This window comes from Lolium perenne, chromosome 2 (genome assembly GCF_019359855.2).
Source record: "Lolium perenne isolate Kyuss_39 chromosome 2, Kyuss_2.0, whole genome shotgun sequence".
In the NCBI taxonomy this organism is placed as follows: domain Eukaryota; kingdom Viridiplantae; phylum Streptophyta; class Magnoliopsida; order Poales; family Poaceae; genus Lolium; species Lolium perenne.
Genome location: NC_067245.2, coordinates 71,104,397 through 71,122,103, shown reverse-complemented (window position 1 = coordinate 71,122,103; position 17,707 = coordinate 71,104,397). Strand labels below are relative to the sequence as shown.

At 50.3% G+C, this 17,707-nt stretch overlaps 1 long non-coding RNA gene across 1 annotated transcript; it reads right to left on the bottom strand.

The window, feature by feature from the left end:
- Positions 1 to 4,018: 4,018 nt before the first annotated feature.
- On the bottom strand, positions 4,019 to 5,663 carry LOC139835167 (uncharacterized). The gene is made up of 4 exons (XR_011750899.1): positions 5,602 to 5,663; positions 5,417 to 5,515; positions 5,191 to 5,316; positions 4,019 to 5,112 (listed from the first exon to the last, which is right to left on the bottom strand). It is a non-coding gene; the product is annotated as an uncharacterized lncRNA (long non-coding RNA).
- Between the last annotated feature and the right edge of the window lie 12,044 nt (positions 5,664 to 17,707).

Here is a 17,707-nt window from a genome sequence, read left to right as displayed (position 1 = left end):
TTGTGTCGTTGTTTTAGGTGTTACATTGTGCATCCCTGGTTATATCACATTATTTATTTTACATTTTCAGGTCCCATTGCTCTAAACAATTATCTACTATGTTAGACTGGGTCCTGATGCAGCTTACATTTTTTTTTTTTTTTTTTTTTTTGAAACCGAGGCAAAAGCTTTGCCTCATTATTAATTAAGAAGAAGGTGCCCAGTTTTTAGGAGAAAACCGGGCAAAAACCTACAACCACAGGGTTAGGCCCACACAAGCAACACTTACACACACCCGCAACCAAGACTAACAAGAGACCCGAACAACAAAGTCCCACCCACTCAAGCGAACACAAGAGACCACAAAGTGACCCGAACAAACACTCACTACCCAACACTCCATCACCGCGCCAACAAAGACTGGCCGTGACATTGGGGGCCCCATCAAACAACTGTGGATCCAGGATATGCACTAGCCAACGTGGCAAGGAAGTCAGAAACCTCTCTGGCGACGATGGCACCGGGCACCGTAGACAACGACCCTGACATAGCATCCCCATCACCGAAAGGGGCTACAAGCATGTCGACTGCAGCGTCAATAACATCACTCTTCTCAGAGTCAAGAGCCTGACTCGACGGAGAGGCCACAACTGAGATCTCGTGCAAATCACTCCTCACTTCCTTGGCGCAAGGAGGCATAACCGCATCACCACACAACTTCTGGAGCTCAGGCATGACCTGCATGACTGGGGCCGTGACCGCCGAGCATGCCCCAACACGAGGAGAGAAACAACCATAGAGGCCCGCTCCGCTAGCGCCCACCTTACCAACATCAGGCAAAACCAAAGGATCGGCAGGCGTCCGGGAGAGCCTACCCAACGCAGCTTCTGCACGCTCCAGAAAGCCTCCAAGCGCAAGCACCCAACCGTGCAAGGAGTCAACAACCTCGAGAAGAGGACGGACAGCCTCATGCAACAACGCAGCTTGCTTCTCCAAGGCGGATTGCAAATCCGCCGAGGTCGAAGAGCCAACAGGAGCAGAAACAACTGATGCCCAAGACCGACGATAAGGAGGCACATTGGACGGGAGCGGGATCTCAACCTGGGCACGGAGAGGAGCATGTTCTTGGCGGGGCGACAACACGGTAGGTCCTGCCAACGAGCTGATAGGACGCCAAGCGTTACGGCGATCACGAGCCCGATGACCATTCTCAAGGCATCTAGAGCACCTGAAGGGATCACAAGAACAAGCGACACGGTGACCAAGAACCAGGCATCTGCAACATCTTCCCTTGAGCCAAGCAGGGACAGGACGACGAGCAACTGGCGGGGCTGGCAGAGTCGAGCGGCGTGGGCCACGCCTCGGCATCACCTCCTGCCAGCCATCACGCTCACGCTCCTCGACAATAGGAGCAGCATCGATGAAGGTCTTGGTGGCCGGCATCGTCTCGAGAGCAAGCTCATCCTCGACATCCACGGCATCGGCTGCATCGAAGGCCTCGGCAAACCCACAGGAAACAAGGCCATTGGGGGCAGCCAAGAGCATCGGCGAGGCCACCACCACCACATTGCCTCCGACGACATCAGGTGCAGCGCAGGTCATGGGGGCAGCCGACGGTGGTGTCCGGGGGGCCAACTCCTCTTCATCTTCATCCTCATCGTCGTTATCAGCGGAAGCCCACGAAGTAGGCTCCGGAGCAGCAGCGGTCGCTTGCAGAGTCGAAGCAAGCGGCGGGATCTGGGGAGCCAGCTCTTCTACGCCTTGGTCTTCAACTTCAACCTCGCCCATAGCGGCAGCTTACATTTTCACAACCAAGCAGTTTCCAGGTTTTCATGGAGTATCGTTCATGACTTTGCTCTGAATTTGGTGCCGAACCAAATTTGCTGAAGTTTTAGTGATTGTTCTGCTCACTAGGATTTAGGGTTTTAGGTGCACCTGAGAAAACTTTTCAGGAGACTTTTATGCCGTCCAATTTTGACGAAAGCAAAAGCAAGGTCTGTGTTTGAATTGGATTGTCGACAAAAATATCGAGAGTACACTAAAGGCTTGTACCATAACTTTATAGAAGGCATCAAACAATTTACAAGAATTTCCATCTTGGCTCTGTGAACAAAGAAAGAGACAGAAACATCAACACCCAACTCAAGGTTGACAACTACTTTCTCGGAAAGACTCCCTCCGATTCCTACCCCGATCCAAGTCTTGAACTCATCCACTACTACAAAGCTAGCAAGGCTGATCAATCTATACTGTTTTGAAACGTTGTTAAACAGTCTAGCCATTCTTTCCTTCCATATGCTAGCAAGGATCATCGAACTTCAGTTCAGCAAAGAGAGAGTGCTCAAATTTGAAGACAGGCAAAATTCACAACTAAATGATTTATACAGTATAATGTTTACAACTTGTATCGTCACACAACATTGGCCATGTATATGATGACCAGAATACTAGATGAAGCCATTGGCTCGCAACAAAAATGCCAATGATTTGATCACTAAGAGCTAGCTAGCTGGGAATATCCAGTCATGACATGAATGTTCAGGGCTTACAAAAAAAACTCAGGACGAAGCCATCAGGGTTTTGATGGCGCTGTCGAGAGTGAGGTCGGGGTCGTTGAAGAAGACAGTCTGCACCACCTTGTCCAGCTCTCGCCGAGCCTGTTCCCTCTGCTCCCGGTACACGTTCTGCTGCCGCCTCTCCCGAGCTTGGTGAGCGGCGGCAAGGGCCGCGCGCAGCGCATCCTGCGCGGCGTGAGGATCCAGATGGTTCGCCGAGGGCGCCGGATGCGGGATGCTCCTCGAGGCTGTTGCTTGGACGGTCATGCTGGCCTCCTCCTGCTTCGTCTTGATCACGACATGCGCCTTCTTGCTGACGACGCCGGCGCTGCGGACCTTCATCGCCGACGACGGGCGAGAGAGCGGCGGGATGCTGGTCGTGGAAGTCGCTTGGACCCGCCTGCCTGGCACTTGCTTCTTCTTGACCACGCCGGCGCTGCGGACCTTCATCACCGACGCCGGGTGAGAGAGCGGCGGGATGCTGGTCGTGGAAGTCGCTTGGACCCGCTTGCCTGCCACTTGCTTCATCTTGACCACGCCGTTGTTGCGGACGACGCCGGAGCTGCGTACCTTCATCTCCGACGCCGGGTGCGAGAGCGGTGGGATGGTCGTCGTGGCACTCGCTTGGACGCGCTTGCCTGCCTCTTGCTTCGTCTTGATCACGGCGTCTTTGCGGAGGATGCCGGCGCAGGGGACCTTCAGCTTGTCCTTGAGTCCGGACGGCTGCACCACCGCTGTCGGCTGCGACGCCGGCACCGCCGGGTCGATCTTCTTGGAGCAAGAAATGCCCCCGACAGTGGTGTTTTGCTTCGTGATCGCGGCTTGCGCGTCGCGGCAGACGGCAGGAGCGCTGACCTGGGTCTGTTGCTTCGGGCGATGCACGAACGGCCTGATCCTGGCGCAGGAGCGGTGCGCGACCGGAGAAGCCACGCGCGGAACGCGCTGCTTCTTGCTCGCGCGGGAGTCGTCGTCGTCACCTCCGTGGCGGCGTCGTCGCTTGCCGTCCTGGGCGGCGCGGGAGGAGGGGTCGACGCCGACGCGATCCGCGCAGGACGGCGTCGGCTCGCCGGAGATGGAAGAAGCTGCTGTAGAGGAACCGCGCGGCTGCGGAGAGGCCATGCTCGTGTCTCTTCTTCTTGCTTTGGTGTCGCTAGGGTTTGAGGGGGACGGGGCTCAGGGAATTCGATCGGAGGTTGCAGGGAGTGTGGGCTGCCGGTAGATCGCTGTGAATAGCTAATATGGAACCAAGGTCGGATTCGTAGTCCGGGAAGCAGTAGGAGACGACTTTCTAGCGCTGGAAAGAAACCCTTGCGCGCCACGGTTTTTGCATATCGATCGATCAAATTTGGAAGGTGTCAGTTAATGCGCGCTGGCAGTGAGTTCGAGTCCGACTCCGGTTCCTCACTCCTGACAACAGCGCGTGAGAGCGCGTGTGTTACACGCGCGTGCTCTGAATTTTGGTAATTCTGTGGAGGATGAGCGGTTGTCACTACAGGAATCTGCCAAGATGCCGACGGCCTCCAGCCCTCGGCGTATCACCGCCTCGCCCTCGGCGTACACTACGCCGACGGGGCCCCTCGGCGTAGCTCCTCGGGGAAGGTGGGCCTCGGCACATGCCACGTGGCCCTCGGCGTAGCGCCGCCCGTCGGCGTAGACGGAGTGGGCCGACGGCTGGCCCCACCCGTCGGCGTAGTGGCCGTCGGCGCAGGCCGCTAACCGGCACCGTCAAGATGACGGCCGTTACGGCTACGCCGAGCGCCGCACCGTCGGCGTACGGGGACGCGTGGCGAGCCCTGGTCGCTCCTGCCTCTCGATACGCCGAGGGCCTCCCCGTCGGCGTAGTTGGACGCGTGGCGCCGCCTGGTCGCTCCTGCCTCTCGATACGCCGAGGGCCTCCCCGTCGGCGTAGTTGGACGCGTGGCGCCGCCTGGGCGATCCTGGCGCCGATACGCCGAGCGCCTCCCCGTCGGCGTACTTGGACGCGTGGCGCGGCCTGGGCGTCCCTGGGCGACGGCCGCTACCCCGAGGGCCTCCCCGTCGGCGTAGACTCGACCATTTGGTCCATTTCTGGACGCGTGGCGCGCCCTGGGGGATCCTGGGAGCTACCCCGAGGGGGAACCCGTCGGCGTAGAGGGTACCATTTGGTACATTTTTTGCGTTTTTTGCTGTTTCGCGCGTTTTCCAGATTTGGCAGGATACACAAGCACATATAATTCACATGAAATTCATAGGCATGAAGTGCAAATACATATAACATCAAGTGCATACATAGTGTCATAGTGCCATAGGTTGCATACATAGTGTCATAGTGACATGGGATGCATACATAGTGCCATAGTGTGCATACATGCATGGTGCCATAGTGTGCATAAGATACATGGGACTACTAGAGGAGCTCGTCGCCGCTAGACACCGGCCCGGGCCGATTCCTTCCGGTAGAAGCTGCGGAAGAACCACCGGGAGAAGGACCGGGAGAAGTACCGGGAGAAGTACCGGGTGTAGCACCGGGAGAAGGACCACCATCATGAACCGGTGTCATGTCCCTCCCACCACCCTGGTTTCCGGAACATCCCGTTCCCTACACACATGTTCCCGAGATGTTAGCAATTTGCGAGGCAAAGGAAAGCCGTAGTATTCGGTTTGACGAAGAACTTACCGTTGTTCTCCCATAGTACTCCGCAGCGAAATTTTCCTTCGATGGCATGTTTGGCGCCGGCCCCGGAAAGGGAGGCATCGGCCCTAAATCCGCTGTCTGTCCAGTTTGATTGGCCACAAACGACGCCTGCAAGATAGTTTACATGTCAGTCTTTGCAGAAATGAAGCATCAAACTAGGGGAAAGTGGGACTTGTCATCATTTGCGAAAACAAAGGTTGGAACTTACATGTATATATGCCATGTACTCCATGAACTGCTGCTGGTGCTGGTTGAAGGCCACCTGATATTCTTGATGAGCGGCCACGTAGGCCGCCTCGAAGTCAGGCTACAATTTCACAAATTCATGTCTCGTTAGCACTTAGCAATGTATGAACGAAAGTCGGAAAGAGGATGGAAATGAGGGAAACTTACGTCGTATGCGGGTTGTTGCCGAGCCCGGCGACGAGGCGGGAGAGGGGGGCTGTCCTTGGTGAGTCCCGCCTTGAGACGCGTGAAGGTCGTGGTCAGGGTATGCTTGACGGCCTTGTTCAGCATGGCGAGACGGCCATGCGGCAACCCTCCGGACGACAGGACCAACGACTCCTCGTCGACCTCCGCGCTCATGGGGTCATCCACCTCCGGGTGACGATGCCTCACCATCTCGCAGTAGTTCTCGACGTCCTCGGCGTAGGTGCCGAAGTACTCCGGGAGCGAGGGCTGAGGCTGCGAGAGATCGGGCTTCTTAAGCCGCATCTTGTTGTATATCTCGAGGTCAGACATCTCCTCCTCGGGTCCTAACGCGGCCCTCTGCATCGCGAAAGGAAATGTTGTGAGTACCAACTTTGAACCTGAAGGAAAATAAAATGTATACATACCGTCTTCCCCTTGTAGAGCTCGTAGCTGAGGTTTCCCCCACAGTGTGTGCCACCGTCGCCTCGGTTCTCCGTGTTCCGCCTCGCCACGGCTGCAAAGTCCTCGTCCATCTTGAGCCACCTCGTCCTAACCATCTCCTCCCATGCCTCGGCATGCGGCTCGGCCCAATCGGGGATAACCTGAAAATGCAATACTCAACTCAATCTAATGCAATCGCAACTTAGTAGCAATGTAGAATCTCATTGACATTTTACTCACCGACATGTAGTCCTCCACCGTCATCTCGTACTCGGCCTTAGCATTCTTACCGACAATGTCCGGCTTATGGACCCTCTCGCCTCTCTCTGCCCAGAAGTGACCCGCGGACGTGATCCTTTGGTTGTACCACACCTGCGGTGTCAACCTCTCACAAGTCGCCCGCAAAGTCCTGTTCGCGGCCGTCTCCTCAACCTCGGGCGCCACACGATAAAAACACTTCAATCATGCAAAAAACAATTGTGAGATTCATGAGTTAGAACATTGGGGTCATCAAATATGAACGAAGCTCGAGAAAATATGTCTTACCCAAAACTTTCTCATCACGGCCTCAGCAGCCGTCGGGAAAACATTTAGCACATAAAATGACGCGTCCTAGATCTAAAAACATTTTTCCCTCCATTTATTGAGCGAAGGAAAGTGTCGCCCCAGTTCAAATCCGGTCAGTTTCCAGCGGATTCGGCGGGGCACCGCAGGAAGCGGGTGGGATTCCCAGATAGCTTCCGCGCGCATATGGCATGTGATAGGTGGTGCGTAGGAGGTATCCTACCGCTGCGCGGAGGTCCCGCGCGATACTGAAATGCGCACCATGTAGCTGCTTCACAAAAAAAAGCCCTTCCGGCACCCCGAAAATGGAAAAACCGTCGCCCGTGGTTCGGATTGGAAATCCGCGACCGGGACCTTGCTTCCCATCCTAAGGCCCACGCACGTGCCAAATATGGCCTCGTTCCGACAAACTATGTGGTGAAACGGGCCGTTTCCTACTCATTTCCCCTAAAAGCCATAGAACTCCGGACGAGATAGCCCTGTTCGTGAAGGGTTCTCCAAGATAATTGCCGTATCCCAGTTCCGTCTTTTGCAGTGGTTACTAGGACACATAAAATGACGCCACGCGGCTCCGCTCGATTTTTTGGCTCCGTTTGCTTTGCCAACTGCGCAAAACGGGGCCGCCGGTACATGCGGTATGGCCGTACCGGGCGCGCGCGTGCACCCGTCCGCCAACGCGCGAAACGGAAAACATTTAGCACATAAAATGACGCGTCCTAGACCTAAAAACATTTTTCCCTCCATTTATTGAGCGAAGGAAAGTGTCGCCCCAGTTCAAATCCGGTCAGTTTCCGGATTCGGCGGGGCACCGCAGGAAGCGGGTGGGATTCCCAGATGGCTTCCGCGCGCATATGGCATGTGATAGGTGGTGCGTAGGAGGTATCCTACCGCTGCGCGGAGGTCCCGCGCGATACTGAAATGCGCACCATGTAGCTGCTTCACAAAAAAGCCCTTCCGCCACCCCGAAAATGGAAAAACCGTCGCCCGTGGTTCGGATTGGAAATCCGCGACCGGGGCCTTGCTTCCCATCCTAAGGCCCACGCACGTGCAAATATGGCCTCGTTCGACAAACTATGTGGTGAAACGGGCCGTTTCCTACTCATTTCCCCTAAAAGCCATAGAACTCCGGACGAGATAGCCCTGAACGTGAAGGGTTCTCCAAGATAATTGCCGTATCCCAGTTCCGTCTTTTGCGGTGGTTACTAGGACACATAAAATGACGCCACGCGGCTCCGCTCGATTTTGGCTCCGTTTGCTTTGCCAATCGCGCAAAACGGGGCCGCCGGGACATGCGGTATGGCCGCACCGGCGCGCGCGTGCACCCGTCCGCCAACGCGCGAAACGGAAAACATTTAGCACATAAAATGACGCGTCCTAGACCTAAAAACATTTTTCCCTCCATTTATTGGGCGAAGGAAAGTGTCGCCCCAGTTCAAATCCGGTCAGTTTCCAGCGGATTCGGCGGGGCACCGCAGGAAGCGGGTGGGATTCCCAGATGGCTTCCGCGCGCATATGGCATGTGATAGGTGGTGCGTAGGAGGTATCCTACCGCTGCGCGGAGGTCCCGCGCGATACTGAAATGCGCACCATGTAGCTGCTTCACAAAAAAAAAGCCCTTCCGGCACCCCGAAAATGGAAAAACCGTCGCCCGTGGTTCGGATTGGAAATCCGCGACCGGGGCCTTGCTTCCCATCCTAAGGCCCACGCACGTGCCAAATATGGCCTCGTTCCGACAAACTATGTGGTGAAACGGGCCGTTTCCTACTCATTTCCCCTAAAAGCCATAGAACTCCGGACGAGATAGCCCTGTTCGTGAAGGGTTCTCCAAGATAATTGCCGTATCCCAGTTCCGTCTTTTGCAGTGGTTACTAGGACACATAAAAAGACGCCCCGCGGCTCCGCACGATTTATTCGCTCCGTTTGCTTTGCCAACTGCGCAAAACGGGGCCGCCGGGACATGCGGTATGGCCGTACCGGGCGCGCGCGTGCACCCGTCCGCCAACGCGCGAAACGGAAAACATTTAGCACATAAAATGACGCGTCCTAGACCTAAAAACATTTTTCCCTCCATTTATTGAGCGAAGGAAAGTGTCGCCCCAGTTCAGATCCGGTCAGTTTCCAGCGGATTCGGCGGGGCACCGCAGGAAGCGGGTGGGATTCCCAGATGGCTTCCGTGCGCATATGGGATATGATAGGTGGTGTGTAGGAGGTATCCTACCGCTGCGCGGAGGTCCCGCGCGATACTGAAATGCGCACCATGTAGCTGCTTCACAAAAAAAAGCCCTTCCGGCACCCCGAAAATGGAAAAACCGTCGCCCGTGGTTCGGATTGGAAATCCGCGACCGGGGCCTTGCTTCCCATCCTAAGGCCCACGCACGTGCCAAATATGGCCTCGTTCCGACAAACTATGTGGTGAAACGGGCCGTTTCCTACTCATTTCCCTAAAAGCCATAGAACTCCTGACGAGATAGCCCTGTTCGTGAAGGGTTCTCCAAGATAATTGCCGTATCCCGATTCTGTCTTTGCAGTGGTTACTAGGACACATAAAATGACGCCACGCGGCTCCGCTCGATTTTTTGGCTCCGTTTGCTTTGCCAACTGCGCAAAACGGGGCCGCCGGGACATGCGGTATGGCCGTACCGGGCGCGCGCGTGCACCCGTCCGCCAACGCGCGAAACAGAAAACATTTAGCACATAAAATGACACGTCCTAGACCTAAAAACATTTTTCTCTCCATTTATTGAGCGAAGGAAAGTGTCGCCCCAGTTCAAATCCGGTCAGTTTCGGCCAGATTCGGCGGGGGCACCGCAGAAGCGGGAGGGATTCCCAGATGGCTACCGCGCGCATATGGCATGTGATAGGTGGTGCGTAGGAGGTATCCTACCGCTGCGCGGAGGTCCCACGCGATATTGAAATGCGCACCATGTAGCTGCTTCACAAAAAAAGCCCTTCCGGCACCCCGAAAATGGAAAAACCGTCGCCCGTGGTTCGGATTGGAAATCCGCGACCGGGGCCTTGCTTCCCATCCTAAGGCCCACGCACGTGCCAAATATGGCCTCGTTCCGACAAACTATGTGGTGAAACGGGCCGTTTCCTACTCATTTCCCCTAAAAGCCATAGAACTCCGGACGAGATAGCCCTGTTCGTGAAGGGTTCTCCAAGATAATTGCCGTATCCCAGTTCCGTCTTTTGCAGTGGTTACTAGGACACATAAAATGACGCCACGTGGCTCCGCTCGATTTTTTGGCTCCGTTTGCTTTGCCAACTGCGCAAAACGGGGCCGCCGGGACATGCGGTATGGCCGTACCGGGCGTGCGCGTGCACCCGTCCGCCAACGCGCGAAACGGAAAACATTTAGCACATAAAATGACGCGTCACACTTGTACATATATGTTAGGGGCAGATGCAAGTTTTCCAACAATTCTGACGCTCCGGTGATCTGTATCTTGGGAAACCCTAGGGCGGGGACCCCGTAGATCTACCCTCCATGCGAGAGTTTACCAATGTAATTTTTTACTTGTTTTGGTTTATTTAGGACATATGTACATGGAAACCATAGGTTGGGCATACTTCACCATAAAATAGGCTCCATTTGAGCCGTGGAGAGAGTTTCCACATACAGATCCTGGATTTTACCAAGTGTTAGCCCATGTATGCGGAAATCGTCAACAACGGGTACATCCAAGGTTAGCCAAACCTTACATCACACTTGTACACATATGTTATGGGCATATGCAAGTTTTCCAGCGATTCCGATGATCCGATGGTCTGTATCTTGAAAAAACCCTAGGGCGGGGACCCCGCAGATCTACCCCTATAGCTTTCTCCGTGTGAGGGTTTACCAATGGACTTTTTTACTTGCTTTGGTTTGTTTAGGACATATGTATATGGAAACCATAGGTTGGGCATACTTTACCATAAAATAGGCTCTGTTTGAGCCGTGGCGGGAGTTTCCACATACAGATCCTGCATTTCACCAAGTGCTAGCCCATGTATGCGGAAATCGTCAACGCCGGGTACATGCAAGGTTAGACAAACCTTACATCACACTTGTACACATATGTTAGGGACAAATGCAAGTTTTCAAGCGATTCCGACGCTCCGGTGATCTCAGATCTTGGGAAACCCTAGGGCGGGGACCCCGTAGATCTACCCCTATAGCTTTCTCCGTGCGAGGGTTTACCAATGGATTTTTTTATTTGCTTTGCTTTGTTTAGGACATATGCACATGGAAACCATAGGTTTGGAATGAAATAGGCCCCGGATGAGCCGTAGCAGGAGTTTCCACATACAAATCCTGGATTTTACCAAGTGTGGGCCCATGTATGCGGAAATCGTCAACGCCGGGTACATGCAAGGTTAGACAAACCTTACATCACACTTGTACACATATGTTAGGGACAAATGCAAGTTTTTAAGCGATTCCGACGCTCCGGTGATCTGTATCTTGGGAAACCCTAGGCCGGGGACCTTGCAGATCTACCCCTATAGCTTTTTTCGTGCGAGGGTTCACCAATGGATTTTTTTAATTTCTTTGCTTTGTTTAGGACATATGCATATGGAAACCATAGGTTTGGAATGAAATAGGCCCCGGATGAGCCGTAGCAGGAGTTTCCAGCGATTCGGACGCTCCGGTGGTTTGTATCTAGGGAAACCCTAGGGGGCGGGGACCCCGCAAATCTACCCCTAGGGTTAGGGTTAGGGTTAGAGTTAGGGTTAGCAATGGACTTTTTTCCTTTGTTTTAGGACATATGTACATCGATAGCAGATGTTGGGCCTACTGGATCCCGTCGACCCGTCTACGAAGAGCGTCACTCGTGGGATCTACATAAGCCATCTACCATTTTTTTCTTTAAAAAAGTAACTATTTTTACATAATTCATACTAGTACATAAATAAAACAAACATAATATAAAGTTAATGACCGAGAAGAAAAAAAGAAAAAAAAAGTGTATGCCGAGGGTGGCCGTCGGCATAGGTGGGTGATGCCCTATGCCGAGGGTGGCCCTCGGCGCCTCGCTGACGCCGTGACCGGGCCGTCACGGCCGGAGCGGGACCGGAGCACATGCTAGTGCTACGCCGACGGCCTTTAGTACGCCGAGGGTGGTCGTCGGCGTATCCGTCTCTACGCCGAGGGTATGTCTACGCCGAGGGGCTAGAGGGGCCGCTGCCATGGACCGGACGTACGCCGACGGCCCCGACATTTGGCCGTCGGCGTACGCCACGGCCGTCGGCGCAGCGAGCTATTCCTGTAGTGTGTATTTCGTCTGAAAAAAAGTACGATTAACGCTCATTTAAAAGCAATTGACAACATTTTGGTGAGCAAATATCACATGATTGCAACTATTGGGATATATGGTTTCACAAAATTGCAAGAAAATTTCGTCAGAGAACCAGAAGTTTCGAGGTATGATGTTTCACAAAATAAAAAATCTGACGATTTACTCGGCTACACCGTTTCCGACAAGCCAGATCCAACGGTTTTTTTTCTTCAATACTGGACCGAACCTGAACCAAGCCATTTGGACATTTCACATTTTTAAAAACTTTTAGCCATTTAATTAAAACAATTGAACTTCAGAAGAAAATAAAAAATCCCAATCAACTGGGGAACCTGAGCTCATTTTGCCAAGCTATTTGGGAGCTTTTTTTTGTATTCTTACAACTTCTGGCCAAATTTCAGTCATACTCCGTATAATGCAAATTTAAAAACACCCTGAAAAATTACAATAGTTATTTCCTTCGGTGGCTTGTATTGAACAATTGTAATCTTTTCATTTTTCTCAAAATAGTTTGAACTACCGCCGCATTGTAGATTGCGCAAATTGGCGTGCTTGCCATCATCCTGTGTGTCCACACCTCTCCTGTTGGCACAAATGATCTCGCTAATCTCCACGCAAAGATCTTCAATTTAAATGGTACATTGACCTTCCATAGATTTTTCAACCTTCTTCGTCACATGTAGTATCATGAATCTCGGATCATCCTTCAGATAATTCTCCCTTCACCGTTTTGTCCCCATAATTATTTGGTATGCTGATTTTACTGAAATTTGTGGTTGCCATTTATGGTAGTCTATTTCAGTGCTTTTGCTCTGTTATTGGTCGGAGCCACCTATGATAATTATGTACCCTTTTGCAATTTTGGCGCTCTTCTTAATACGAATGACACATTTTAATGCGTGCTCGAATGAGTGGCAGTTGTCCTATCATTCTGGTATAAACAACAATTTAACTCAGGTAGCAAATGGTGAGTTAACCAGCCGACAAGTATGTCCAAGTTTCCATGCAGATCTAGTTATATGTAATGGTGAGGTCAAACTATTTCCATTGCATGTTTTGGTAAAAATATTTCTATCACAATGATAACACCCACTCTGCATTGCATAGTTACATGTAACCCGTTGAAGTCAATCTATCATTCTCTTTAGTAAATGATTCACTCTAATGGTTTGCTTCTTTTGAAGGTGCACTTAAGTACTCGGTCCAAATTCTGGAGGAAGCCACCATCCCACTCAAGTCAACTGATGTTTCTGTTGATGATCTGGTCATATCCTATGGCATTATTCCAATCAGTCCTACATAATTGTATAGGTGCAAGTTCTGTATATTGCTTGAGGTTTTCTCTTCTATTGTTTCAATTTTTGATTGGGTAAATTTTGGTGGACAGTGGCATCTGTATTTAAAACATATGAGCTAATTCTAGTTGCAGTTGTAATGATGCCTTTGATCAAACAAACTCGGTATGATATTCTGAAATTGTGCTGTTGTTTTAGGTGTTACATCTTCGCATCAAGGCGCGATCGAATTTCTCAAGGTCGAAAACACCAAGCTCTCCCATGTTTTGGGGTCCGCAAACCACCTCCTATTTAACTTTGTATTTTCCACTAAAATATTTATCTGAAGTAACCAAAGAAACGACGTCTCAAGATTAAGAATGGCCTTCATTATGCCTTTGGCAGTGGTGACAAATTTTCCACCGAAAACTTTATCCGAAGCAGCCAAATTAACATTGTCTAAAGCGGTAAGGGGATAGGATTATAGGGATTCGTAGCATAGAAAACAAAAATTTTCCTACCGCGAGAACGCAATCCAAGCCAAGATGCAATCTAGAAGACGGTAGCAACGAGGGGATGATCGAGACTCGCCCTTGAAGATTTCCAAAGCCTATAAGAGTAGGCTCTTATTGCTGCGGTAGTCGATCACTTGCCGCTTGCAAAAGCGCGTAGAAGATCTTGATCACGGTGCCACGATCGGGCAACACCTCCGTACTCGGTCACACGTTCGGTGTTGATGAAGACGACGTCCTTCTCCCCGTTCCAGCGGGCAGCGGAAGTAGTAGCTCCTCCTTGAATCCGGCAGCACGACGGCGTGGTGGCGGTGGTGGTGGAGAACTCCGGTGGAGCTTCGCTAAGCGTGCGGGAGAGGTGGAGGAGAGAGGGGGCGGCTAGGGTTTGGGAGAGGGGGGCGCCGGCCACTATAGGGTGCGGCCACCTTGTGGTCTTGGGGTGGCCGGCCCCCTCCCCTTGGCCCCTCATTATATAGGTGGAACCCCCAAGTGTTGGACTACAAGTCTTCGAATAAGACCCCAACCCAAAACCTTCCATGTAGTAGGGAAACCTACCCAAGGTGGGACTCCCACTTGAGGTGGAATTCCCCCTTCCATGTGGGGGGGGTGGCCGCCCCCCTTAGGTGGAATCCACCTTGGACTCCCCCACTAGGGTTGGCCGGCCATGGGAGGTGGAGTCCCTTCGGGACTCCGCCTTCCAATTTGATTTCTTCCGGACTTTTCTAGAACCTTCTAGAACCTTCCATAAAATCTTCCGGATCATTTTATAACTTATAAAATGACTTCCTATATATGAATCTTATTCTCCGGACCATTCCGGAACTCCTCGTGATGTCCGGGATCCCATCCGAGACTTCGAACAATACTTCGAACTCCTTTCCATATTCAAGTTCTACCATTTCATCATCAAACCTTAAGTGTGTCACCCTACGGTTCGCGAACTATGCGGACATGGTTGAGTACTCTCTCCGACCAATAACCAATAGCGGGATCTGGAGATCCATAATGGCTCCCACATATTCAACGATGACTTCAGTGATCGAATGAACCATTCACATACGATACCAATTCCCTTTGTCACTCGATATTTTACTTGTCCGAGGTTTGATCATCGGTATCACTCTGTACCTTGTTCAACCTCGTCTCCTGACAAGTACTATTTACTCGTACCGTGGTATGTGGTCTCTTATGAACTTATTCATATGCTTGCAAGACATTAGACGTCATTCCACCGAGAGGGCCCAGAGTATATCTATCCGTCATCGGGATGGACAAATCCCACTGTTGATTCATATGCCTCAACTCATACTTTCCGGATACTTAATCCCACCTTTATAACCACCCATTTACACAGTGGCGTTTGATGTAATCAAAGTACCTTTCCGGTATAAGTGATTTACATGATCTCATGGTCATAAGGACTAGGTAACTATGTATCGAAAGCTTATAGCAAATAACTTAATGACGTGATCTTATGCTACGCTTAATTGGGTGTGTCCATTACATCATTCATACAATGATATAACCTTGTTATTAATAACATCCAATGTTCATGATTATGAAACTAATCATCCATTAATCAACAAGCTAGTTAAGAGGCATACTAGGGACTCTTTGTTGTTTACATATCACACATGTATCAATGTTTCGGTTAATACAATTATAGCATGGTATATAAACATTTATCATAAACATAAAGATATATAATAACCACTTTTATTATTGCCTCTTGGGCATATCTCCAACAGTCTCCCACTTGCACTAGAGTCAATAATCTAGATTACATTGTAATGTACCTAACACCCATGGCATTCTGGTGTTGGTCATGCTTTGCCCTAGGGAGAGCTTTAGTCAACGGATCTGCTACATTCAGATCAGTGTGTACTTTGCAAATCTTTACTTCTCCATCTTCGATGTACTCGCGAATCGAGTGGTAACACAGCTTGATATGCTTCAGCCTCTTGTGTGACCTTGGTTCTTGTGCATTGGCGATGGCACCCATGTTGTCACAGTAGATGACTAGTGGGTCCAATGCACTAGGAACCACACCGAGCTCTACAATGAACCTCTTCATCCATACCGCTTCTGATGAAGCCCCTGAAGCCGCTATGTACTCTGATTCTGTTGAAGACTTCGCCACCGTGCACTGCTTCGAGCTTGCCCATCTTACTGCAGCACCATTCAATATAAACACGTACCCAGACTGTGACTTAGAGTCATCAGGATCAGTGTTCCAACTTGCATCGGTGTAACTTATTACAACAAGCTCTTGGTCACCTCCATAACAAAGAAACATATCCTTAGTTCTTTTCAAGTACTTCAGGATATTCTTGACCGTTGTCCAGTGTTCCATCCCTGGATCACTTTGATATCTGCTAGTCAAACTAACAGCATGTGAAATATCCGGTCTAGTACATAGCATGGCGTACATAATAGAGCCTACTGCCGAAGCATAGGGGATCTGACTCATCCTTTCTCTTTCTTCTGCCATAGCCGGTCCTTGAGTCTTACTCAAGACCTTGCCTGGTAACATAGGTAAGAACCCTTTCTTACTTTCGTCCATTCTAAACTTCTTTAGAATCTTGTCCAGGTATGTACTCTGTGATAGCCCTATTAGGCGTCTTGATCTATCTCTATAAATCTTGATGCCTAATATATACGATGCTTCACCAAGGTCTTTCATTGAAAAACTATTATTCAAATAACCTTTTACACTGCTTAATAGTTCTATATCATTCCCAATCAATAATATGTCATCTACATATAATATCAGGAACGCTACAGAGCTCCCACTCACTTTCTTGTAAATACATGCCTCTCCATGACACTGTATAAACCCGAAGTCTTTGATCACCTTATCAAAGCGTCGGTTCCAACCTTTTGATGCTTGCTTCAGTCCATAGATTGAACGCTGAAGTTTGCATACTTTGTCAGCATTTTTAGGATCGACAAAACCTTTGGGTTATACCATATACAACTCTTCCTCAATGTCTCCAATGAGGAACGCCGTTTTGACATCCATCTGCCAAATCTCATAATCGAAAAATGCAGCTATTGCTAACAAAATCCTCACAGATTTTAGCTTCGCTACAGGTGAGAAAGTCTCATCGTAGTCAACACCTTGAATTTGTCGGAAACCCTTTGCGACAAGTCGAGCTTTATAGACAGTAATATTACCATCAGCATCTGTTTTTCTCTTGAAGATCCATTTATTCTCGACAGCCTTGCGGCTATCAGGTAAGTCTACCAAAGTCCACACTTTGTTATCATACATGGATCCCATTTCGGATTTCATGGCTTCTTGCCATTTGTTGGAATCTGGGCTCATCATCGCTTCTTCATACGTCGCAGGGTCCTCATCATTGTTGTCCACAATCATGACATTTAGACAAGGATCATACCAATCAGGAGTGGCACGTTCCCTTGTCGATCTGCGAGGTTCAGTAGTTTCCTCGTTCGAAGTTTCATGATCATTATCATTAGCTTCCTTTGTTGCCTGTGTAGGCGGCACAGGAACAGTTTCCGGTACTGCGCTACTTTGATCAACGAGTAAAGATTCATCAATCTCATCGAGTTCTACTTTTTTTCAGTCACTTCTTTAGTGAGAAATTCTTTCTCAAGAAAGGTTCCGTTCTTAGCAACAAAGATTTTGCCTTCGAATCTGTGATAGAAAGTGTACCCTATAGTTTCCTTAGGGTATCCTATGAAGACGCATTTCTCCGCTTTGGGTTCTAGCTTGTCCGGTTGTAACTTCTTTATATAGGCTTCGCAACCCCAAACTTTAAGGAATGACAGTTTAGGTTTCTTATTAAACCATAATTCATACGGTGTCGTTTCTACGGATTTTGATGGTGCTCTATTTAAAGTGAATGCGGCTGTCTCTAATGCATAACTCCAAAATGATAACGGCAAATCAGTAAGAGACATCATAGAACGAACCATATCTAAGAGAGTTCAATTACGACGTTCGGACACACCGTTTCGTTGTGGTGTTCCCGGCGGTGTCAATTGTGAA